The following is a 27,721-nucleotide window of genomic DNA, read 5'->3' on the forward strand; positions in this document are numbered from 1 at the left end:
ACTTATCACCTCCATCCACACCCCCATTCACCTACTGTACTCTATGCTACTTTCTCCCCACCTCCACCCCCCTCTCATTTATCTCTCCACTCTGCAGGCACTCTGCCTCTATTCCTAATGAAGGGCTTTTGCCCGAAACGTCTATTTTCCTGCTCCTCGGATGCTGTCTGAACTGCTGTGCTTTTCCAGGAAAACTAAGAAAAAAAACAAGGTGGCAGTTTTGATTAATAAAGAAGATTGTTAAGTATTGTAAAGAATATCGGGGAGGGGGTGCATGTTATTTGGCCACAGCTTAGGAACAAAAAAAAACATTGCTTCAAGCCACCAATACATGGGAAGGATGTAGAGAAACAAATATGCAAGAAAATTACAGATATGCAAGAATTATCCAATAGTTATAATGTGTGACTGTAATTATTTGACTGTAGACTGGGACAAAAGTATTCTTTATTCATTCACGGGATGAGGTGTCGTTGGCTGACAACATTTATTGCCTAAGCCTAATTTGCCAGAGGGCAATTAAGAGTCAACCACATTGCAGTAGGTCAGGAGTCACATGTAGGCCAGACCAGGTAAGAAATGACAGATTTCCTTCCTTAAAGGAAATTAGTAAACTAGATAGCTTTTTTCTGACGATTGATAATGGACCTATAGTCATCATAGATCCTTAATTCCAGATAGTTACTGAATTCAAATTCCACCATCTACCATGGTGGGAATCAAATCCGGGTCCCCAGAATGTTATCTGGATCTCTGGATTAACAGTCCAGCAATAATATCACAAGGCCATCGTCTCCCCCCTAGAAGTAGCAGAAAGCACAAAGAGGGACTGAAGTTCCCATAGGACATTAAGGAGAATCTTCTATGAGTATGTCTTCTTTCTGGTTGGACTAGAAATGAGGTGACCGAAGTGGATCAAATATAACTCAAGGAACATTTAGGAAACAGACACCATTTTATCAGAAGGTTTAGACTGACTATAGAAAATGGCGAAGAACAATCCAGTGCAAAAACAATTAACTGGCAAAAATGAATTACGGATGTATCTGCCTCACATTAAGTGAAACCAAAGGTTGGCAGGCAATACTAAAACTGAACAACAGGACATCTTTAAAGAATATTGACATCAAGTGCTGTCAAGGTATAGTCCCAAATGGAAATGTGTCCAGTCTTTGACTATCCAGGGATGGAAAGATCTGGGCCAACACGACAATTAATTAGTTACTGATACAAAGTGGTCAAATTATTTCCTCTTTAACGTCATTCTCTGGGTCAAGGGTCAGTCTGTGGGTTCTGACAATCTTGCACACAACAGACAATTACATTCCACTTGTGATTATATTTGGTGCTCACAGATTTGAATTTTGAGAGCTGAGGGTTTTGTACACAGTTGCTCTGTACACAGTGGCCTCATTGGTGAATAACCCTAATCAATCTATCCCAGTAAATTGGTATGCACAGATTCAAAAACACGCAAGTCAATAAATGCAATCAAATCTTATAATTGACTCTTGTGGCTATACAAAATTCATCTAAAATACCGGTGGAAGCCAGAAAATTCAACACACCTCTTCTCAATAATGAACAAAGGCTACTTTCTACAGCCTTGGTTATCAGGAATTGCTGCAAGCATGTTATTTGCACTTTGTCACCAGATTTTGTGACTGCATAACGTTGCTCCAAAATTCAATTTTACTCAATTTTACTCAATGTTACTCAAATAACTGCATCAACATACCAGAATTGTGAGATTTAGTGATAAAATATATCTTTGTATTTTCACTGCTAATTTCATATTCATCTCTTATCCAAGCAGCGACACTAAACTAACACACTTCTCAGGAAACAAAGCTAATTCTCCCAGAATGCAATTTCGCAACTGCATATCAAGATACTGATGAGCTTTAAGAATTTTACACAATACACAATATATTAAAAGTGACCTTTTGCAACAACTAGAAAAGAAGTTTTGAGAGACTGAATTGCTGAAACAATTGAATTGCTGAAACAATGAAATAGACTAACAGTTCCCAACACCAATTAAAACTTAGCAATGAAGAAGCCTCAAGCATAGTTCAAGGGTCATTATTGAGAAATAGAAAAAGATTCCCAGAAATAGTGCCATCAAATTTTAATGATGTATATACAATCATTTGTTTATCTTGTCTGAGCATATCTTCCAAAACTATTACAGTACCACAGCTGTCTTTTCCAAGTTCATAAAAAGTTTTTACTACTTCAACTGCCCAAAGTTGGTACCTCCATTGAGGGAAATTGGAAATTTAATATGGGCAAAATTTAAAGATTGCTTTCCATTTTGCAATTCTTAACTCTGTCAATAATGCATTCTGCATTAAATCCTGAACAATGTGGGCTATGGTGAATTAGTTGGGAAAATATTGTGCGATTGGAAAAGAGAGATTTGGAATGTCAAGCAATAAAAGTCCAATACTGCATGTACATTTTGAACAGCAAGATGAGAATCTCAGGAGTGACTGGTGAGAGACCCATTTGTATGTATTAACATCTCATTACTACCTTTTCACCCCTCCATGTAGTTGAGAGAAAGTAGATGGTGACAATTCCTGATACCAAATTCCCGATGGCGATAATTCCTGAGTGAGTACCTGGTGGGTCCAGCTCATTCTTTGCTCCTCTGGCCACCACCTTGCCAGCAGTTCCCCACATATTAGAGTATACTCCATGGGTAGTGCCCACCTGCATCTCCTGCCCACTTCCAAACTCCACCCCGGCAATTGGACACATGCCAGTCTTTCAAAATCATCATGGCACATTTCCAACTCACTTAGAATATGGTTATCTGCTTCAAAGCTATACTTTGGAGCACACTGATATGGCGTACTATCACGCTGCTACCAAGCCATTTGCATGTAGGGACAAACACCCATCTCGTGGATTACAACAGGGTGTATCTCCTGCTCTCTTAGGACCCAATCACACTGTACATACTTCGATGTTCCCAGCATCTTTCACAGCATGGATTATCATTCAGAATTTACAGTCTCACCATACTTGTTTTGCCTTGCCTTTGAACACAGACACAAGCTTATCATCTTTGCTTGCTGTAATCAGTCAAAAGAGTGGACATATTGCTTTACGGCGCCGCGCTACATCAATGCCTGAACTGCAGCATGTGCCAGCAGCCTACACAGAAAACATATGTTTCATCCAATTCAAATTATGTCTGAAGTCCAACAGCAGCAAGTCCTTAGTCAAGATTGACTGTCATCATTAAGGGAGTACGAGCACAGTTATTCAATGTCCTCATCTGTTCTCAGTTAGGGGCTTCAACATGCAGCAGTCAAGATCAGGGGTTCTATATCATTACAAATGTGCCACAGTCACTCCTACAGATCCAAAGCAACTAAATAAGGGGTTACTGCTAAATCACTCAGAACAAGACAGAGGTCAATCAGGGCTATCTATCAAAAATGGTCAGGGGTGAGCCACAGTCAGTCCTGAACAATGATAGGATGTTGTGCTACACTGGACATTAGGGAAAAAATACACAGGATTCAAATATGGCATGGCAATAAGGACAGATATCCCAAATAACTTGAAGCTGCACTCTGACAGTCAATCGGACAGGTGATATTGTAACGTGGCAATACATTCCCCAATGAAATGCCACTCATGCCACCTATGTGCACTCAGAACCCATCACTTTCCCTTTTCACATCCACTACATGCATGTGAAGAGCTATCTGTACCTGGCAGTGTTTGACCTAGTGCACAGATAGGATTTAAGTATGATGCCAGTGGCAAGTAATTCCACAACTGCGCATAAGAGCAACAGCATATAAGCACGAATCATACATAATAAGGTGAACAGTGAAGAATTACATGAGATAATCTACCAGAGATCAGGGAGAGAATTCCACCAAGAAACTCCCTGAAATTGACACTGAACCAAATTTTTGGTAAAACTCATCTATGCCATTTGGACTTTTCCAACAAGAATATAAATGGAATTTAAATCTTCATGGGAAAACTTTACTGTTCTTTGTGTACAAACTCAGACTTGATTGGTACACAAGTCCTGGCAATACAATCACTGATATCTAGGCAACTCTATTCTTTTATGCTTGTTGCATCTACTTGTTGGCTTGCCTTATTTGCAAAGACCTGTTGTTATCCCTGTCGATGAATAATTGAAAACACTCAGGTCAGTAACTTATGTTCAAACTGCTGCAAATTTTAAGTGGATCAAACCTATTTCATTGACAAAAAGGAAAATAAAAGAGCACTCATTTCACACTGAATAACTATTTCCCCTAGTGCTGCTGGTAAACTGACAATGCAGAAAAGAAAAATATTTGTTCATGCTATTTCTAACTGCCTCGCACATTCTAATAATGATCTATATTAGTTTAGGAGCAAATAAACTTCAGAACAAATATGCACCCAACATTCAAATAGTGCCTTGAAATCTTTTATAATCATCTAAGCATGCAGTCGCAGCCATTTTTAACATCTCACTCAATTATCGTCAATTATGGTAATACAACACTTCCTCCGCATGAGCTGAAATATTAGCCAAAATGACGTGTCCAAGTCCTGGAATGGGAATGAGTCCGCAATCTTCCAATTCATTCACCAAGCTAAATTGATATATCTCCCTAGAATTCTACATGTACATGATAACTGAACAGAATTAAAGCCTTTTTTGGTTACATGAGCTACTAGGATTTTCAATAATGTTTTCATTCTTGAATATTTGCAAGTGTGTGTTTGAACTTTGGAAATCTCATCGATCTCGGAATGACCCAGCAGGGTATTATGAAAATTACAGAATTTTGGCTCAAATTGCAAACAACAAATTGAATTTTCAAACAATTTGTACTAAACCCACTTTGTTTTTCTTTAAATATTGCTTTTCTTCCACAGATGCCCATGTTTATTTTTACAATAACTGTTTACTGCCTTATTCAGTAGTTATATTGTACAGAACACCATAACTTTGAGGATGATCTGGAAAATGGAGGTGTTTAGGTGCAGTAAACTGGCATTTTAATCTAATTATGGTTTACAATTACCACAAGAATAGAAACAATATACTTGTAATGAATTCACCTTAAGTTGTGTTATTAAGCCACCTACATTTCCATTCTTGATGATGAGAAACAACATTAATGCTACTGCGCATGGTAGATTAATTAGTAAAGTCGGATTCAAATGAGATTGCCAATTGGATACAAAATTGACTTTATGGTAGGAGATGGAGGTGGAGGTGAGAATTGTTTTTCAGGCTGGAGGCTTGTGACCAGTGGTGTTCCACAGGGATTGGTTCTGGGTCCACTTTTGTTTGTCATTTATATAAATGATTTGGAATGAGAATATAGGAGGCATGGTTAGTACGTTTGCAAATGACACCAAAATTAGTGGTAAAGTGAACAGTGAAGAAGGTCTAAGTTTACAAAGAGCTCTCGACCAATTTGGTCAATGGGCTGAGGAGTGGCAGATGGAGTTTAATTTAGATAAATGTTAAGTATTGCATTTTGGAAAAAGAAACAAGGGCAGGACTTACACAATTAATGGTAGATCCCTTGCTGAGTTGTAGAACAGAGACACCTAGCGATTCAGGTACATAATTCTCTGAAAATTGCGTCTCAGGTAGACAGGATGTTTAAGGATGCATTTCGCATGTTTGCCTTCATTGCTTAGTCCTTTGAGTATAGGAGTTGGGACATCATGTCGAGGTTGTACAGGACATTGGTGAGGCCTCTTCTGGAATACTATGCGCAGTTCTGGTCAGCCGGTTATAGTAAGGATTTTATTAAACTGGAGAGGGTTCAGAAAACAATTAGCAGGATGTTGCTGAGGATGGAAGGTTTGCGATATAAAAATAGACTGGGACTTACCCACTGGAGTATAGGAGGTTGAGGGATGACCTTATTGAAGTTGATTATAAAAACATGAGGGGAATAGATAATGTGAATGACAAGTGTCCTTTTTCCTAGGGTGGGGAAGTTCAAAACTAGATGGCATATTTTTAAGGTGAGAGGAGAAAGATTTAAAAAGGACATGAGGGGCAACATTTTTAAACAGTGAATGATTCGTGTGTGGAACGAACTGCCAGAGGAACATTGCAGCACAGTACAGGCCCTTCAGCCTTCGATGTTGAGCCAACCTTTGGAACCAATCTGAAACCATTATCACTATTCCATTATCATCCATACGTTTATCCAATGGCCACTTAAATGTCCTTAACGTTAGCGAGTCTACTGCTGTTGCAGGCAGGGTGTTCCATGCCCCTACTACTCTCTGAGTAAAGAACCTATCTCTGACCTCTCTCCTATATCTATCACTTCTCAATTTAAAACTATGTCCCCTCATGCTAGCCATAACCATTCGAGGAAAAAGGCTTTCATTGTCCACTGTATCTAATCCTCTGATCATCTTGTATCCCTCTATTGTTGCCTATTAACCTTCTTTTCTCTAATGAAAACAGCCTCAAGTCCTCATAAGACCATCCCTCCACAACCAGGAAACATTCTATTAAATCTCCTCTGCAACTTTTCCCATGATTCCACATCCTGCCTATAATGAGGTAACCAGAGCTGAATCCAATACTCCAAGTGTGACTGCACCAGAGTGTTGTACAACTGCAACATAACCTCAGAACTCAATCCCTCCACCAATAAAAGCTAACACACCGTACTCCTTCTTAACAACCCTATCAACCTTGGTGGCAACCTTTAGGGATATATGCACATGGACACAGATCTCTCTGCTCATCCATACTACCAAGAATCTTCCCATCAACTCAGTACTCCTGTTACTCATTCCAAAATGAATAACCTCACACTTTTCCACATTAAACTCCATTTGCCACCTCGCAGCCCAGCTCTGCAGCTTATCTATGTCCCTCTGTAACCTGCAACATCCCTCCGCACTAATCACAACTCTACCGAACTTAGTGTCATCTGCAAATTCACTAACACATCCTTCTATGCCCGCATCCAGGTCATTTATAAAAATGACGAACAGCAGTGGCCCCAAAACAGATCTTTGTGGTACACCACTAGTAACTGAACTCCAGGATGAACATTTCCCATCAACCACCTTCTTCTTACAACTATCCAATTTCTGATCCAAACCGCTAAAGCACCCTCAATCCCATGCCTCCGTATTTTGTGCAAGAGCCTACCATGGGGAACCTTACCAAGTGCTTTATGGAATCCATATACACCACTTCAACCGCTTGACCTTCATCCACCTTTTTGGTCACCTTCTCAAACAACTCAATAAAGTTTGTGAGGCCTGACCTACCCTCCACAAAACCATATTGACTATCCCTAATCGAATTATTCCTATCTCTTATAACCTTTTCCATACTTTACCTAAAACTGAAGTAAGGCTCACTGGTCTATAATTATCAGGGTTGTTGTTACTCCCCTTCTTGAACAAGGGGACAACATTTGCTATCTTCTGGTCTTCTGGCACTATTCCTGTAGAAAATGATGATGTAAAGATCAAAGCCAGAGGCTCTGTAATCTCCTCTCAAGCTTCCCAGAGAATCCGAGAATAAATCCCATCCGGCCCAGGACACTTATCTATTTTCACATTTTCCAGAATTGCTAACACCTCCTCCTTATGAGGTGGTGGATGCAGGTATGGTTACAACTTTAAAAGACGTTTGGTTACAAATATGAATACGAAAGGTCTGGAGGGATATGGGCCAAATGCAGGCAGATGGGACTAGTTTAATTTGGGAACATGGTTGGGACTGGTTGGACTGAAGGGAGTGCTTCCATGCTGTATGACTCTATAGCTCAAGCTATAATTGAGTGTAATAATACAAACTAACTCTGATTCATTGAAATATCATTTACCATGTTTCAAATAAATGGTATTTATAGTATAACTATTTTCAGTTAGTCTTTCAATTGTAGAAGCTATTTGCAATTTCAATAAAATGACAGCAATGTTTCAGATGGTAACACATTCACATTGACTTAGAAGGTATTGGTTCATGTCTCACTCCAGGGGGAGTCTTGCCTTCTCAGGATTGAGGAAACTAGGTCTGGGTTCCCTAGAGTTTTGAATAATAATTGATGCTATTATTAGAATTCTTATAGGACATGACAGGGTAGATGCAAACAGGATGGTTCCTCTCGATGGTGACTTGAGAAACAAGGGACTTAATCTCAGGATAACGGTTTGGCTATTTATGATTGAGATGAGGAATTTTTTTTCACTCTGAATGTGGCGCATCGTTGGATTCTTTAACAAAGAGAGTCTGCACAATCATTGGGCTGGTTCAAGAGAGAAATTGATAAGCTTCTGAAGATTAATGAGAAAAAAAAGGATATGTTGATCGTGTAGCAAATTGAGCCATAATCTAACTGAATTGCAGGGTGGTCACAATTTGAAGAGTAGTCCTTCAAACCTATGTTTTCATGATGTGGCCATCTATTTGTGATGTAATTGAACACTTCACTGAGTACCATATCCTTGCAAGTTTCTTCACTAATTTCTCTGGCAGAAACCAGTGTGCAATTTTCATATCAAGTAAATCATAGGTACTATATAATTCAGCAGCTAGAACTGAATCAGCCATTAAAGGAAATCTCAGTAACACTCAAATTTACAGAATCTGTTGATTTTCAATGTTTAATATCCCACCACTGGCTGATTTTATTATTTAGTCCACTTTGCTCAAAGACTATTTGTGCTTTCTTAGAATTCTTCAACGACAGACACTCTTACTGATCATGTGAAAGTAGCTTAAGCCTGTTTAACCTTCTTAAGCCAATTTCTTTTCATCAGGGACACTTTGTTCCTTCCTTCTAGTACCAATGGCAAGAAATCAAGTGGAATATGATGATGCATCCAAACTTCACCCAACATGGGAATACTATTATTGTACTAAACAGTTTTGCATCAGGAAATATGACCAAGGAAGTTCTTGTACTCTCCTCTGAGCTAACAATGATAGTTGAAGCAGTGTCAATGATCAAAGTAAGTTATCAAACTCTGATTTTTTACTTTTAATTTGGAGGTAGAATTATTTCTTTCCTTTTATCCTTCATGTAGTCATTTTCTTAGTCTCTGATGGGATACAATTCTCCATCTTGCTACTCAATATTATTTCAAATAGCAGATATAAAAACTGAAAGCATTTTCAAAGACTTCCAGATTTCTGAATCAGCTTTGAATTTACTACAATTTTAATCTGATGCATGGTTGCAACTTAGTGTTTGATTGTATCTTAGAACACTACAGTTTTCTCTCCTCCAACATTCTGTGTATAACGGACTTTTCCCCAGGCAGAACAGTTTGATTTGAAATAGGGCAATTAAATCTTGGTGGCTACCATGACAACAATAATATCTAAATTTCAGACTCAGACTGGGAATGTGGCTGCCATTGCCTGGAACCACTGAAATACAATGGACCTCCCCACAGAATGAGGAAAACCCCTTTGCAATTTGCACCCACTCTGTGATTTTCATAATAGTGGCCCCATTACAGGTCTTCTTTCATTTCATTTCATCTCATCTTATTATCACTGTTGAAAAGCTTGGACTACATTTTTTTTTACTCTTCGGCCTCCCACAAACATGTTCATTAAATTGTGCCAAATCCAAAGTAACAAGAAAGTTTCTTTAATTCAAGAATGCAATTTCCAATATTTGCACTGCATCGCAGTTTCCTTTGACTCTTAGTGCAATCTCATTCTTATTCATGACACTATACAACTCAAGAACTTGATAAATTTCATAACAGCCCATACAACTAAAATCTAAAGAGTTTACTGATTTGATACCACCTCATTACCCTTTTCCCTTATCAAGATGAGAAAAACATTTATTTTGGCTTCATCCCTTATGTTATTAATTTTGAGCCAAATGTGTAGCCTTTCATTCAAAATTATACTCGTCCTCTTTGTTGAGGTTGAATTCCTCCATTGTACCAAATATGCTTTCAGTGTCATTCTTTCAACTATGTACAATTGTGTCTCACTGGGTATCTATATGCAATATTAAGTTGGAATAATCAGGATATAGGCTCGGCTACAGGCAGCCATTATTTACAACTATATCTCCTCACTCATTTAATTATCAACACAAATCTGAATGTTATTCAGCCCTTTTTGTACAGAGTACAATTGCTTCAGAGGGCTCTTGTGGTGCACTGGCAGCATCTCTATCTCTGGGCAAGAATAAGTGAGTTCAAGTCCCACCTGTCCCAAACATGCGTTCTTATATTTTTTTTATTATCTAAGCAGCTGTGAATGGTGCTGAACACTGTCACAATAATCAGTAAAAATTCCCAATTCTGACCTTATGGCTGAGGGAAAGTCATTGATGAAGTAACCAAAGATGAGCAGAACAAGGGCCATATCCTGACGAAAACTGCAGTGTATCTTGGGACTCACACAATAGGCCTCCAGCAACCATAACCATCTTTCTTTGTGCTCCAAACAGTGGAGAGTTTTCTCCAGTTCACATTAACTTCAATTTTTGAAGGTTCCTTAACATTAGACATGGTCAAATGCTGCCTTGATATCGAGGAGCCACTCTCACTTGATCCTTGGAATTCAGTTCTTTTGTTCATGGTTGAATCAAAGCTGTAGTGAAGTTAGGAACTGAGCAGCTCTCCTGGATCTTAGCAATAATTTGCTCACCAATGCTCAATTAAATGTTATTTAATAGTACTGGCAATGACTCTTACCATACCTTTGCAGTTGACGGAAAGTACACCAAAAGGACAGTAATTATTGGATTATTCATGCTCTTTCTTTGACAGGACAAAATAACACTGCTGGATAAATACCTTTGTTGTAGTTAGAGTAGAACATCATTGTTAGGGCATAACTAATTCTGGAGGACGTCTTCACTACTGCAGTCAGGATATTGTCAGAGTCCATAGGCTTTGCTGTTTCCAGCATTGCCAGTCATATAGGCAAACTTCTACCATTTTCTGCAGCAAAGAGAGTGTCCGAAAGACTATGTTGGTTACTTGATGCCTAGATTAAAGACAACTCTTCTGGGCTGGATGTAAGTAGAATTAGGAAAGTGGTTCCACTGATAGGTTACAAGCAGCCGGATGCTAAATTAAAAAGCAGAGCCACAAAGGAATAACCTTTGGATGACGACACATGCTGTGAAAATTGGTACAGCGTAAATAAGATTAGAGGTAAATATGTGGCTTAAAGATTGGTGTGGGAGAAATGGATTCTGCTTCATGGGGCACTGTCATCAATATGGGGAAAGAGAGCGCTGTACCATTTGGAGGACCTTTATTTGAATCATGCTGAGACCAGTGTCCTGCCGAATCATAAAACTAGGGTCGTAAATAAGACTTTAAACTAAATAGAGGGGGTGGGAGTTCAAGCGAAGAGAAGTTTAAAAATCAAAAAAGAAACCACAGAGCAAAACTGCAGATCAGTAAAGATGTGAAGACTGCAGCAGAAATTAAAACTGGAGGGAAATAATAATGGGGGGGAAAAAAATCAAAGCTTAAGGCTCTTTGTCCAAAAGGATACAGCAATTGTAACAGGATAAATAAGTTTATGGCACAAATAGAAATAAATAAATATGACTTGATACCAGTTACAAAGACGTAGCTTCAGGCTGACTTGGACTGTGGGAATTCGGTATTCAAGCTATTCAATATCCTAGAAAAAGACACAAATGGGAAAGATAGTGTCAACAAACAATGGTATTGGTGCAGTGGTGACCAGTAATTTATTGCACCTCTAATGTGATTCGGTATCAGTTTAGGTGGAAATAAGGAATAGCAAGAGGTAAATGTCACAGACAGGAGTCATCTGCAGGCTCCCTGAATACATGAAGCTCTGAGCCAGGAGGGCCAGATTCAAGTCCCACCAGCGGAATTCTTTACCACAGAGAATAGTCAACTATACTTGAGGCTGTGATCTCCAGATTTCTAATAATTAAGGGATTCAAGGGTTATACGGACACAGCAGGAAAACGGAGTTGAGGTTGGTCAGATCAGCCGTGTCACTGAATGGTGGAGCAGACTTGATGGGCCTAATGGCCGAGTTCTGCTCCTACCTCTTATTGTCTAACTATGAAAGACAGAATTGTCGAAAGCAGACTGGGCATCTAAATGAAGAGGAAAATCAGTGAATGAACAGTGGCAGATATTTAAAGAGTTATTTCACAATGTTCAGTGTTATGAAGGTGTAGAAGTGTACTGTACTTTTAAGAGAGTGAAGGACTTCTCTACCAAGTGCTGGAGAATTTACAATGTAACATTTGGTTCAGAGCAGATAGCACTGACTGAGTTGCTTTGAGACAAAAAACAAATTCGAATTCAGCCAATAAGTTTAAATTATATCCCAAAAATACCAAATTCCAATAAAGTTTGAATTTAGTACATTGACAATCTTAAAAACCAATGACACAATCCAATGCTTTGGGGGTACAAGACCAGGGAAAATTGAATAGTTGAAAGGAGAACTGCCAAGCTACCAGTATGTAAAGACTGCCTGAAAAAATAGTTCTCTTAAAAGTACCTTTATCAATCAGTAACCTGTGAAGCAGAATACCCAAGAAGAAGAAAAGAAGACCATAATATAGAGAAGAACCGAAAGCTGCCTGGTTTTGAGTTAAGAAGTTTTGTTTTGGAAATCTTAATCGGGTATTTTATCTAACTAGTATTGTAGAAGGGGTAGGTTTGAGGAAGGAGTTGTAATTAGTTGTTAGTTAATCATTCTCTGTTATACTTTAAAAAATAAAGTTGTTAATTTTTACTTTAAACAGTTCTTTGCCTCTCAAATTTTCACAGATGACTGCACGGAATACATTTTTCTATGTTGCTGGTTTAAATTAAGCAGGACAGTTTACCCCATGTCGTAACATTCAGCAAAAATTTATTCCAGTGAAAAAGGACTTGATGGCAAAGATGAATCACAGTGCTTTTATAGCTCTTTAAAAAGAGAGTCATTAAATTAAATGTTGGACCTGGAAGGACAGGGAAATGGCAGATTATTTAAACCAATATTTTGCACCAGTCTTCACAGTGGAGGGCACTATTAACATCTCAAAAGTAACAGATAAGCAAGGTGTTAATGGAAGAAATGACCTTCTAACAGTCTATCACAAAGGGTAAAGTATTTGATAAACTAATGGGATTACATTTGGGTAAATTACCAGGACACAATGATATTCTTTGAGGATAAAACAAGTAGAGTTGATAAAGGAAAACCAGCAAATGTAGTGTATTTGGATTTCCGAAGGCATTTGCTAATGTGCCATACAAAATATTATTACATAAGGTAACAGTATTAGGGGTAATTTGTTCGCATGGATTGAGGTTACCAAGAGACAGCTGTGATTAATGGATCTCTCAGGTTGGACAGTGGGGTACCACAAGTTTCAGTTCTTGGGCTACAATTATTGACTCGGAGGAGAGGCAGAGTGTAGTTTTCTGCAAATTTGCTGATGATACAAAATAGGTGGGAGGACATTTTGAGATGAGGGCATAAGGAATCAGTAAGGGGATATAGATAGATTGAGTGAATGAGCAAACTTTTGGCATATGGAGTTTGAGGTCATGCATTTTGGTAGGAAGACTCCAAAAAAAGTGTAGCACAAAAGCACCTGGAAGTGCTTGAGCATGAAACACAAAACCATTAGCACATAATTAATTAAACAAAGAAAAAGAAACAAAGAAAATTTACAGCCCAGCAACAGGCCCTTCAGCCCTTCAAGCCTGTGTTGATCTAAATCCACTGTCTAAACTTGTCGCCCAATTCCTATCCCTCTGCTTCCCCACCTACTCATGCATCTGTCCAAACGCATATACCGTGCCTGCATCTACTACCTCTGCTGGCAACGTGTTCCAGGCACCTACCACCCTCTGTGTAAAGTACTTGCTGCATGTATCCCCCTTAAACTTTTCTCCTTTCACCTTGAACAAGTGACCTCTCATTATTGAATCCCACATCCTGGAAAAAAGCTTATCTCTATCTACCCTGTCGATACCCTTCATGATTTTTTAGACCTCAATCAGATCCCCCCATAATCTCCTTTTTTCCAATAAAAATAATCCTAACCTACTCAATCTCTCTTCATAGCTAGCACCTTCCTTACCAGGTAACATCCTCGCAAACCTTCTTTGCACCCTTTCCAAAGCATCCACATCCTTTTGGTAATGTGGTGACCAGAACTGTACATAGTATTCTAAATGTGGCCGAACCAATGCCTTGTGCAATTTTATCATGACTGCCAACTTTTATACTCAATTAAGGGAGCAGATGGATTTTGGCCCCTTATTGCTAGGGGGTTGGAATTTAAAAACAGGTAAATCTTATAACAACTTTATAGGTAGCTGGAGTACCGTGCACAGTTTTAGTCCCCATATTTGAAAAATAATATACTAGCATTGAAGGCTGTTCAATAGTGAATTACCAGGCTAATTCTTGGGACGAGGGGACCGAATTATCAAGAATGGCCTTTATTCATTAGACTTCAGAAGAACAGTGGGGTGGATGGCCATGGCGGGGGGGGGGATAATCTTATTGAAACATGCAAACTTCTTAGGGGGCTTGATAGGGTAGATGTTGAGAAGATGTTTCCGTTAATGGGAGAATTTCAAACATTACTGGTCTGGCATGAAAGAATAGTTGAAGTCTCAAGCAGATCACTATGATCTCGTAAAATGGTGGGGCATGCTTTGAGGCAAATGGCCTACTTTACTCCTTTTTCACATTTTTTTAATTTCTTAATAATATGTGGAATGAATTGTCTGAATTAAATGATAGTGGTAACCTGAGGGGGCACTTCTGGCTGAAGGTGATTGCAAATACTACAGCCCATTTCCACTTATCTACTGGATTTCCTAATCATTGTGTTAAGGGAGGTATGTGGTGTCTCCTTCTCCTCCGATTAGTGACTGGCAGCTTTCACAGAGCCTTGAATTGCTTTCTTGATATTGGCCCACTCCATTGCATGTTCCTTTTGCTCTCTGACATGCACTGTGCTCCAGGTTGAGTGAAATCGATTTCCATGCTACAGAATTTTGAGCAGTAGCAGGATACAACAATGGGAGATTCAATGCAATTGAGGAGAGCCATAAAGTTATTTTAATAAAATGAAAATAAAATTCAATAGAGCTTTATGCAGCCCACTGGAGCCAGGCCAAGACTTGAAAAATACTGAAAGATTTTGAATAATTGACTTTGATTGTTCAAGACGCAATTTTACATCATTCACTGGTTTACAGGTTTTGTATTGTAAAGCAAATCTGCATATAATACCACTGTGATTATAAACATGTAAACTGAGAACTTAACCTAGATAAAATCAGTTTTCCATTGCTGTAGAACAGTTTTCTACTGTTCCAAGTATACAATAGAGCTTATTTCCAGTTTCATTGAAGATCTTCAAAAATGAGGAATGATGTGGAAGAGAGATTGAAACATCTTAATAACTATTGTATAACAGAAGCATTCTTCAGCATATTTACTGAATAAGCTCCATTGAATTGAACCGCACATGTAAACTATAACACTTCCACACTTGGTACTATGTGGCTTAATTTAAGTTTGTACTAACTAGTTTTCCATTATTGCAATTGCAAACAGACTAATTGCTTACAGTGATTTATTCTGTCATTAAATTTTATTCTGCCAGGCAGCATACAATGTGCATGTTCTTTTATCAAATGAATTTATTCACTGTTTTATGCTATTCATTTGCCAACCATTCAGCTGCGATAAAACGTATGCTCAGCCTTCAAGCCACCTCAATTGCTTCAATTGCTATGTGCTCCATTCTTTCTCCAAACTTAATGACACTTCCTCTGTAAGTGAGTCACAGCTGAGTGTCTTTACTTCAGATTGGACACTTTCTTCCTGTCCAACTTTGTGGAATGGGTGGCCTCCAACTCCCTTTGTCGACACAAACAAACTGCCCTTTTGTGACAGTCTTTGAACTGTTTCATTTGTGAAAACAAGTCCAAACTATGCTAAGCTAAACCAAGCCCATTCTCACACTACCTTATTCAGTTCTTCCTTCTCTACCAGAAACTTCTAATTTGGCTGCATTTCTCTTTTCCATGGAAAACTATAAATTGAAGTCATGATTCAAACAGTAGAAAATCTAAAAATTCTCTTGAGAGTTCCTATTTCAACATAGCTAATCTCAAAGTGAATTTCGAAGTTAGAAACACAAAAGTGGCATTGTTTCAATGCTTCCACTGAGCTAATTTGAAAATTTTGCTTTCCCATATATGAAAGTAGTATTTCTTCTCTTCCATCACAACATTTCACAACATTTTGTAACATTGCCTGGGAAAGCTGCAAAATATGGTCTCAATTTGTCTCAAATAACCCGAATTACACCTCAATAAAGCTTGCAAAGTCATGGCCAAAGCAATATTTCTTAGACTTACAACATATTTGTTTTCCAAAATCCATCTTCATCCTTTAATCCTTTTAACAGTTACACTATATGCACTCAATTCATCCAACTTTACAGCACCAAAAGAAGCCAATTCAAAAAAAAAATTGTGACTGCGTCAGCTGAAATTAAATAACCCAGTTTAATCCCATTTTCTTGCATTTGGACCAGAATCTTGTAGTTGTTCACTCAAGATGCAGCCCCATCACCTTTTAAAAAGAATTAAGGGTTACCATCTCCACTTCTCTTTCAGGATGTGGGTTCCAAGAACCCTGTCACTGCCTGGTGAAATTATGTTTTCCCTTATCTCCCATCAAATCCAGCAATCAATCACTTCACGTCTGTGCTCTCTGGACACTGACCTTTCTGGAAAGGTAAGTGGTCCCTTCACATCCACTCTCTCATGCCCCCTCACATCTCAAACAAAATCTCCATCAGCCTCCTCAGTTTGAAGAACAATACCAGTCTTTCCTCAGAGCTGCAATCCTGGCAACATGCTTGTACATCTCCTCCGTAGCGATCAGAATCAAAAAACAGTACTCAAGTTGTGGTCTAATTAATTATTTATTCAGTTTCAGCAAAAGCCTTCCTGCTCTTACATTTTATAACTTGGCTAACACAGGAGAGGATTCCAGATGCAGTCTGATCCGCCTTGATGGCCTGCCCTACTATCTTCAAAATCAGGACTCGTGGGCATTCACTCTAAGGTCCCCCACCGGCTCTATACCTCTCAGTATTCTCCTACCATGTCTGGTTTCACACCCCAGATGCATCATCTCTTAAAGATGAATTCCTTTTGCCACTTCTCTACTCACCTGACTAATCCAGCGCTATCTTCCTGCAGTCTACAGCTGGCCTCCTTCCTATGAACGAGGCGGCACGGTGGGTCAGTGGTTAGCACTGCTGCCTCACAGCGCCAGGGTCCCAGGTTCAATTCCAGCCTCGGGCGACTGTCTGTGTGGAGTTTGCACATTCTCCCTGTGTCTGCGTGGGTTTCCTCTGAGTGCTCCGGTTTCCTCCCACAGTCACAAAGATATGCAGGTTAGGTGAATTGGCCATGCTAAATTGCCCATAGTGTTAGATTAGATTAGATTACTTACAGTGTGGAAACAGGCCCTTCGGCCCAACAAGTCCACACCGCCCCGCCGAAGCGCAACCCACCCATACTCCTACATCTACCCCTTATCTAACACTTTGGGCAATTTAGCATGGCCAATTCACCTGACCTGCACATCTTTGGACTGTGGGAGGAAACCGGAGCACTCGGAGGAAACCCATGCAGACACTGGGAGAATGTGCAAACTCCACACAGTCAGTCGCCGGAGGCAGGAATTGAACCCGGGTCTCTGGCGCTGTGAGGCAGCAGTGCTAACCACTGTGCCACCATGCCGCCCACAAGGTGCATTATTCAGAGGGAAATGGGTCTGGGTGGGTTACTCTTTGGAGGGTCGGAGTGGACTGGTTGGGCTGAAGGGCCTGTTTCCACACTGTAGGGAATCTAATCTAATCTATATTGTTTGGCCATTAACAGAATTTGAAACACAAGTTGCCAATTAGATCATCACATCCAAGTTTAATATTACTCTCCAGTCACTCTACTCTGAAAATACCCAATCTTATCTGATCTCAAAAATGAAGTAATCTCAGGCCTGGTTAATATGTCAAAGGGAATATAGGTGCAATAGGCTCAGCCTGTCGTTATGACTAAGTAGTTAAGCTGAGGAGTTTCAAATCCATTGGGATTTCTCTACATAGTTTGAACATGTCAACTACATTTCTCTTCATCTCTTTGTACGGTTTTGTAATTCAGTGGTAATGTCCCTACTTCTGGGGTTGAAGATCTGGGTTCAACTCCCACCTATGCCCGAAGGGTGTTATAGCCTGTTAAATGACTGAACAGGTGAATTAAAATTATTTAGCTCTTTAACAGGAGCTATCCCAAGCTGTCCTTCTTCCCATTTATCTACTTAGATTTTCCCTTTTCAAAGTCTTATCCAAATTCTTTTAATCATGTTTAAGCCACTCCCTCAGTAAAGTAGTAGTTATAATTCTGAACTAATAATCCAGAGATAATGTTTAAGTGCACCATGGATTCAGTATAAAAACACTGGAAATAAAAGGTAGCATCAAAAAGGTGACTGTAAATTTGTCAAATTATTGTAAAACCCTAACTGACTCATTAACACTCAGGATAAAAAAAACCTGCCAGTCTTGCACCATTTGATTAAAATGGGGCTTTAATGTTCATCACCAATTGTGGTTTGTTAGTACGTCTGGCCAAGCTGGACGAGTTACAAAGGACCAAGCTGCTAGACTAAGTCTGCAGCAAATAGGGAGGGTTCCAACAAGAGAAGAAATTGACCTTGTCCTCCTCAATCTGTCTGTTACAAATGCATTTCGGTTGGACAGTAGCAGTGACAGACTCCATATAGTCATTGTGGAGACAAAGTCCCTTCTTAATTTTGAGGATACCTGCCATGTATAACACTATCAGCATGCTAAATGAGGCAAAATTTGAATAGATCTCACAACTCAACACTGGGCATCACGATACACTGTGGGCCATCAGCAGCAACAGAATTGTATTAAACCACAATCTGTAACTACCTGGTCAAACATATCCCTCAATCTACCATTATCAACAGGTAGGCGATCAACTCTAGCTCACTGAAGTGTGCAGGAGGATATGCTAAAAATGACAAGTCAAATTGGTTACAACACGAGATCACTTGCATGTTAAATAACATACAAAGTATGCAATAGATGGACCTAAGTCATGCTACAACCATCTGCTCACACTTAAACTAAACCAAAGAACTGCAGATGTTGGAAACTGCTGAAACAAACATCTGACCCATTCTGAAGAATGGTCACTGGACCAAAAATGTTATGTTCAGGCTGGATGACATGCAGGGATGAGGAGGCTAAGGGGAAACCTCACTAATTAGTCTGTGTGTCCATTCCTACAAATGATTTGGAGGTGCTGGTGTTGGACTGGGGTTGACAAAGTTAAAAATCGCACAACACCAGATTGGACTATAACCTGTTCCTACAAAGGTATAGTAGATGTAAGTAAATGTGCCATCTTTTAGCAATAAATTCAGCTGATTTAAATGTACCTTAAGAGTGTAATGTTTGAGAACTTGAAAGGGTTCAGAAAAGATTTACAAGGATGTTGCCAGGGTTGGAAGGTTTGAGCTATAGGGAGAGGGTGAATAGGTTGCGGCTATTTCCTACAGCGTTGGAGGCTGAGGGGTGACCTTATAGAGGTTGTAAAATCATGAGGGGCACAGATAGGGTAAATAACCAAGGCCTTTTTTCTCCACTTTAGGCAAGTCCAAAACGAGAGGGCATAGTTTTAAGGTGAGAGGGGAAAGTTTTAAAAGGGATCTGAGGGGCAACGATTTCACACAGAGTGTAATATGTGTAGGGAATGAGCTGCCAGAGGAAGTGAAGGCAGGTATAATCACAACACTTAAGAGGTATCTGGATGGGTCCATGAATGGGAAGGGCTTAGAGAGATATGGACCAAATGCTGGCAAATGGGACTAGATTAATTTAGGATAGCTGGTCGGCATGGACAAGTTTGATTGAAGGGTCTGTTTCCGTGCTGTCCATCTCTATAACTATGACTCCATAATCATTGAATTAAACATCGAAGAGGAAGAACAAACTCCACAAATCCTGAACAATTGGGAGGCGCAGCACATCAGTGCAAAATACAAGACTCAACTATTTGCATCCATCTTCAGCCAGAAATGCCAATGGATGATTCATTTCAACCTCTTCCAGAGGATCCCAACAGCACGGTTGACAGTTCTCAACCAATTTAATTCACTCCTATAGTATCAAGAAATAGGTGAAGACACTGGATCCTGTAAAGGTGATGGGCCCTAACAACATTCCAGCAGTAATAGTGAAGAAGGCCTGTACTCCTGAACTTGCCAAGTCTCAAACCAAGCTGTTCCAGTACAGTCACAGCAAAGGCCGACAGTATGGAAAATTACCTAGTGCTGTCTCTGTCCTGTTGACAGGTAGGAAGAACAAATGCAACCAGCCAATTACCGCATTATAAGTCCACTGTAGACCACTAGTAAAGTGAAAGAAGTAGTTATGAATACTGCTATCAAGTAGCACTTGTAAAGAATAATGGTCAGGGAGTCCAGAACTAGAGGGCATAGGTTTAGGGTAAAAGGGGAAAGATATAGAAGAGACCTAAGAGGCAACTTTTTCACATGGAGAGTGGTATGTGTATGGAATTAGCTGCCAGAGGAAGTGATGGAGGCTGGTACAATTGCAACATTTAAGAGGCATTTGGATGGGTATATGAATAGAAAGGGTTTGGAGGGATACGGGCAGGGTGCTGGCAGATGGGACTAGATTGGGTTGGGATATCTGGTCGGCATGGATGGTTGTTTCCGTGCTGTACATCTCTATGACTCTATGACTATAACCTGCTAAATGACACTCAATTTGAGGGTTCCGTCAAGACAACTCAGCTCATAATCTCACCACAGCCTTAGTCCAAATATGGACAAAAGAGTTGAGTTCCACATGTGTGGCGACAGTGGCTACCCTTGACAGCAAAGAACCCCAGGAAAACATCTAACACATCTTAAAATGTACATATACAATACTCAAATTTATTTCCTTCAACTGTAATAAAACTCTTGAATCACATAACTAGTCACATGGTGTCTTTAATTCCCTTACTATTCCTTCACCTACATCATCTTGGATTAAGCAGGACTTTATTTTTAAATACATATACTGAGTATAGAATTGACCAATTTTATATAAATAAAGAGCAATTAATGAATTACACTGTTCAGTAATTTGACTTTCAAACTTTTACATCGACAGAGTGACCTCATCAACACTCTCATTCACTGCCAGCTGTCATTTGACAATTATCACATTATTTTGAACACTATACTCTAATTGGGTATTTTGCCTCAAATTGAAAGTGGTTAATCATCAAAACTAACCAACTATTAACCAGATTCCTAGTATTAGGAGCTTATCTTTACAGTTAGTTGGCAAAGGAATTGTGGGAATGCAGTGGGCACTGCAACAGACATAAACTCTTCTAGTCAAAAGACAGGCTTAAATAGTGTCATAGCGATGTACAGCACAGAAATAGACCCTTCGTTCCAGCACGTCCATGCCGACCAGAGATCCTAAGTTAATCTAGATCCATTTGCCAGCACTTGACCCATATCCCTCTAAACTCTTCCCATTCATGTACCCATCATGATGCCTTTTAAATGTTGTAATTGTAACAGCCTCCACCACTTTCTCTGGCAACTCATTCCATACACACAGCACCTTTTGCGTGGAAAGGTTCCTTCTTAAGTCCCTTACAAATCTTTCCCCTCTTATCCTAAACAACAGCTTGCACTCCTTTTGCTAAATGCTGACAGGGAACTACTCTTTGTATTAATTCATGTGATGTGAGCATTGCTAAAATTTAGCGTGGCATTAATTGCTACAGTCATTACACATCTGATGTGGGTGCCTTGATTAGTTGTACATACCTGCTGTCGGTATACTTTCAGTTCTGTTTCTACATCCAAATGAAATTTCAGAAATACAATATTAATTTATGTCAGAAGTACTAACATTTCAGTAGCTTACCACAGGTTTCAGGGCTGAGCCCCTTGTTGTCCGCGATGTGCATTAATGATCTCGAAACAAATGGAGGAGGTACCACCAGTGAGTTCCCAGATGTCACAAAAATCGATGGAGCATGTAAATAGCGAGAAGGAAAGCCTTCGACTACAGGACGACATAGGCGGGCTGGTCACATGGGCTAAATAGTGGCAAATAGAATTTAATCCTGAGAGTGTGAAGTGATGCATTTTGGGAGAACAAACAAGGCAAGAGAGTACATGTTGAATGCAGGATTGTAGAAAGTACAGAGGATCAGGCAGACTTTGGTGTGCATGTCTATAGATCCCTGAATGCAACACAGATCAGGTGGTCAAGGCAGCAGATGGCATACTTAGCATTATTAGGCAGGGCACTGAATACAAGAGCAAGGAGATTATGATGGAGCCGTATATAATATTTTTTAGATCATAGCTGGAATACTATGTGCAGTTCTTGTCACCACACTATAGGAAGGATGTGAGTGCGCTACAAACAGTGCAGAATTGATTCACCAGGATGTTGCCTGAATTGGAGTGAATGAGCGATGAAGAGAAACGAGATAGATATAGTTCATGCAGAACAGAGGAGGTTATTCAACCCATCAGGTCTATGCCTACTTATCTACATTAATCCTACTTTCCAACACTTGGCCCATAGTCTTGAATGTTATGGCATTTCAAGTGCTCATGCACATATTTTTTAAAGGTCGTGAGGTTCCCTGCCTGTATTACCCTCTCAGGAATTCCAGATTCCCACCAGTTTTCCTCAAATTCCCTCTAAGCTCCTGCCTATCTCCATAAAATTATGCCCCCTCTTGATTTTCCCTTCAACTAAGGGAAACAGCTGCTTCCTCTGCACCCTGCCCATGCCCCTCATAATCTCACATAACACTTAATCATATCACCCCTCAACCTTCTCTCTTTAAGAAAACAACTCAAGTCGATCTAGGCCCTCTTCATAGCTAAGATATTCCATCGTAGGCAACATCCTAATGAATCTCCTTTGCAACCTCTCCTTCCTATAGAATGGCAAGCAGATCTGAACATAGTACTCCAGCTGTGGCCTAATCAAAGACTTGTACAACTTAAACATAACCTCCCTGCTCTTATAATCAAGCCATTATTGACAAAGAAAAGTGTCATGTATACCTTCTTATCCACTTTATTAACCTATTCTGCTCGCTTCAGGAATTTGTGGACAAGCACCCCAAAATCCCGGTTTCTCCGAGCTTCTTAGTGTCCTGCCGTTCATTGATTATCCCTTGGCTGGTCTTGTATTCCTTACAGTGGAGAAAGTTGATTGAGGTGCACAAATTTCTGAGGGGCATAGAGCATGTTAATAGGGAGAAACATTTCCCTGAGTTGAGGGGGAAACAATCAGGAGGCACAATTTTAAGGCAATGTGCAGTAGATTTAGGGGGAATTTGAGGAAAATGTTTTCACCCAGAGGATTGAGTAGTGTCTGGAACTCGCTGCCTGAAAAGGCGGTCGAGGCCAGAATGTTCAAGACATTTAAGAGCTGTTTAGAGGAGCACTTGAAATTACATGCTTTCCAAGACTATGGGCCAAGTGCTGGAAAATGGATGGCTGTTTGATGTTAAGCATGGAAACGATAGGCCAAAGGTCTCTTTTTGTGCAGTACAATCTCTCTGACTCTCCATGATGGTAGTTTACTTAATTAAATGTCACAGTACATAGAGGGCCATGGAAACCAGAAGATCTGTCTGTCACTGATAAGTCGAAAGATCTTTCTCCTTTCATGATTGAAAAAATGTTACAAACTTGTGGAGTTCAACAACTTATATTTATATCTGAAAGGAAATTGAAAATTATCAATATCCATCAAGGTATTACAGAGCAGTAAGTCAAAAGGAAAATCAGGCAGTGTAAGAAAAAAAGCTTCAGAAACCACAAAGCTCCAAGCTTAAGATGCTGCTTTGAAATCACTGTCTGTTTTCTGTGTTTGTAAGCATATAGCATCATTTGTATGTTTTCCACTTTTGAGTTCATTTTACTGCCAACAGCAGCTGGCAGTTAGTGAAGACTGTCTGTGTTCTCCCCTGTCATTGATTCTGACAGTGCAGACACTAATGAATTAATGTTGATCTTGGCATCATTGTTGGTAACTTATTACCAAGTCATTTGCTACTGATATTTATATTATACAAAGGGATACTGTATACATCAATGTGCGAATTCCTCCCAAACATAGTGCAATCTGAAGGAACTTCCATTGTAAAAGCATTACATTCCTGTATATATCCATTCAGTGCTATGGAACTGATAAAAAGTAGTAGTTTGATTTTATCATCTTTGCCTCAAAATAGTCAAAGACACTGCAACCAAAAGCTTTTCAGGAAGAGGGATCCAGGGCTCTCAGCTCTTGGAGAGAAAAAAAAAATCACTTTTTCTATTTAAATGGGTAAGCCCTTGATTTTTAAACAATGATCCCAAGTTGAAGACTCTCCCAAAAGAGAAAACATCTTCTCCACATCTACCATGTCAAGACCCTCCAGGATCTTATGTCACAGAGTCACAGGGTCATAGAGATGTACAGCATGAAAACAGATCCTTCGGTCCAACCCTTCCATGCGGACCAGATATCCCAACCCAATCAAGTTCCACCTGCCAGCACCCGGCCCATATCCCTCCAAACCCTTCCTATTCATATACCTATCCAAATGCCTCTTAAGTGTTGCAATTGTACCAGCCTCCACCAATTCCTCTGGCAGATCATTCCATACACATACCACCCTCTGCATGGAAACGTTGCCCCTTAGGTCTCTTTTATAGTTTTCCTCTCTCACCCTAAACCTATGCCCTCTATTTCTGGACTCCCCCACCCCAGGGAAAAGACTTTGTCTATTTATCCTATCCATGCCCCTCACAGTGTTGTAAACCTCAGCCTCCGATGCTCCAGGGAAAACAGCCCCAGCCTGTTCAGCCTCTCCCTAAAGCTCAAATCCTCCAACTCTGGCAACATCCTTATAAATATTTTCGGAACCCTTTCAAGTTTCATAACATCTTTCCAACAGGAAGGAGACCAGAATTGCACGCAATATTCCAACAGTGGCATAACCAATGTCCTCAACATGACCTCCCAACTCCTGTACTCAATACTCTGACCAATAAAAGAAAGCATACCAAACGCCTTCTTCACTATCCTATCTACCTGCAACTCCACTCTCAAGGAGCTATGAGCCTGCACTCCAAGGTCTCTTTGTTCAGCAACACTCCCTACGACCTTACCATTAAGTGTTTAAGTCCTGCTAAGATTTGCTTTGCCAAAATGCAGTACATTGCATTTATCTAAATTAAACTCCATCTGCCACTTCTCAGTCCATGGGCCCATCTGATCAAAATCCCCTTGTAATCTGAGGTAACCTTCTTCGCTGTCCACTACACCTCCAATTTTGGTGTCATCTGCAAACTTACTAACTGTACCTCTTATGCTCGCATCCAAATCATTTATGTAAATGACAAAAAGTAGAGGACCCAGCACCGATCCTTGTGGCACTCCACTGGTCACAGGCCTCCAGTCTGAAAATCCATCCTCCACCACCACCCTCTGTCTTCTACCTTTGAGCCAGTTCTGTATCCAAATGACTAGTTCTCCCTGTATTCCCTAAGATCTAACCTTGCTCACCATGGGGAACCTTGTCGAACGCCTTACTGAAGTCCATATAAATCACATCTACCGCTCTGCTCTCATCAATCTTCTTTGTTACTTCTTCAAAAAACTCAATCAAGTTTGTGAGACATGATTTCCCACACAAAAGGTCATGTTGACTATCCCAAATCAGTCCTTGCCTTTCCAAATACATGTACATCCTGTCCCTCAGGATTCCCTCCAACAACTTGCCCACCACTGACATCAGGCTCAATGATCTATAGTTTCCTTGCTTGTCCTTACCACCCTTCTTAAATATTGGCACGTTAGCCAACCTCCAGTCTTCCGGCACCTCACCTGTGACTGTCGATGATACAAATGTCTCAGCAAGAGGCCTAACAATCACTTCTCTAGCTTCCCACAGAGTTCTAGGGTACACCTGATCAGCTCCTGGGGATTTATCATCTTTATGCGTTTCAAGACATCCAGCACTTCCTCCTCTTTAATATGGACATTTTTCAAGGTGTCACCATCTATTTCCCTACATTCTATATCTTCCACATCCTTTTCCACAGTAAGTACTGATGCAAAACACTCATTTTCTGTAGCTCCACACAAAGGCCGCCTTGCTGATCTTTGAGGGGCCCTATTCTCTCCCTAGTTACCCTTTTGCATTTAATGTATTTGTAAAAATCCTTTGGATTCTCCTTAATTCTATTCGCCAAAGCTATCTCATGTCCCCTTTTTGCCGTCCTGATTTCCCTCTTAGGTATACTCCTACTGCCTTTATACTCTTCTAAGGATTCACTCAATCTGTCTATACTTAACATATGCTTCCTTCTTTTTCTTGACCAAACCCTCAATTTCTTTAGTCATCCAGCATTCCCTATACCTACTAGCCTTTCCTTTCACCCGAACAGGAATATACTGTCTCTGGATTCTAGTTATCTCATTTCTAAATGCTTCCCATTTTCCAGCTGTCCCTTTACCTGCGAACATCTGCCCTCAATCAGCTTTTGAAAGTTCTTGCCTAATACCGTTAAAATTGGCCTTTCCCCAATTTAGAGCTTCAACTTTTAGATCTGGTCTATCCTTTTCCGTCACTATTTTAAATCTAATAAAACTATGGTCACTGTCCCCCCTGACACCTCAGTCAACAGCCCTGCCTTATTTCCCAAGATTTGGAGATGCCGGTGTTGGACTGGGGTGTACAAAGTTAAAAATCACGCAACACCAGGTTATAGTCCAACAGGTTCAATTGGAAGCACACTAGCTTTTGGAGCGTCGCTCCTTCACGACCACCTGATGAAGGAGCGACACCCCAAACGCTAGTGTGCTTCCAATTAAACCTGTTGGATTGTAACCTGGTGTGTGATTTTTAACTTTATTTCCCAAGAGTAGTCAAGTTTTGCACCTTCTCTGGTAGGTACATCCACATATTGAAGCAGAAGATTTTCTTGTACACACTTAACAAATTCCTCTCCATCTACACCCTTAACACCATGGCAATCCTTATGTGTTTCAGTCAAGTTGCCTCTCACTGTTCTAAATTCCAAGGATACAAACACAGCCTATCCAACTACTACTCGCAAGTCAAAATACACATTTCAGGTAAGAGTCTTTTTTTTTGGATTTCCTCCCTCTCATTTCCTGATTCATCACTACTTCTGCAATGTGACTTGTATAATGAAGACAGATACAAAGTAGTTGTTCAATTCATCAGTCACTTCCTTTTTGTCCACAATTAGCTCTCCAGTCACACATTTATAGGAACAATAAATAAAGGATAAATGAAGGCCTTATTTTGGCTACTTTATAAAATTTGCATTGCTCCACAATTTTCTTGGACATGACACTCGATTATGTAGGCTTTAAAAAAAACAATTTACAAGAATAGTTCAGGGTTGAGGGATTTCATTCATGACGATGGGGCATTGTTCTTCAAAACCCGGCAAGAGATTGAGTAGAGAGTCTCAGAGTTCTGAAGAATCCAAGCAGAAGCATCTCCTCATGGAAGTGACATGAGAAAGAATCTACTTTTTTAAATGCAACAAGTGGTT

The 27,721-nt window shown here is 39.9% G+C and overlaps 1 protein-coding gene across 5 annotated transcripts in view; it reads right to left on the reverse strand.

The window, feature by feature from the left end:
- xrcc4 (X-ray repair complementing 4) overlaps nucleotides 1-27,721 on the reverse strand; it is a 386,273-nt gene that overhangs the window by 344,592 nt on the left and 13,960 nt on the right. For 2 of the 5 annotated variants that reach the window (XM_043708491.2, XM_087999707.1), the window contains exon 2: nucleotides 11,580-11,647. The exons of 1 other annotated variant lie outside the window; for it this stretch is intronic. The gene's annotated coding sequence lies outside the window, so the exon portion shown is untranslated. Of the gene's footprint in view, nucleotides 1-10,803; nucleotides 10,951-11,579; nucleotides 11,648-22,037; nucleotides 22,213-27,721 lie in introns of all 5 variants that reach the window. 2 more of the 5 variants (XM_087999705.1, XM_043708498.2) reach the window with 2 other exon arrangements.

Source organism: Chiloscyllium plagiosum, unplaced genomic scaffold (genome assembly GCF_037043375.1).
Source record: "Chiloscyllium plagiosum isolate Xiang-an unplaced genomic scaffold, Cpla_swu_hap1 HiC_scaffold_2, whole genome shotgun sequence".
In the NCBI taxonomy this organism is placed as follows: domain Eukaryota; kingdom Metazoa; phylum Chordata; class Chondrichthyes; order Orectolobiformes; family Hemiscylliidae; genus Chiloscyllium; species Chiloscyllium plagiosum.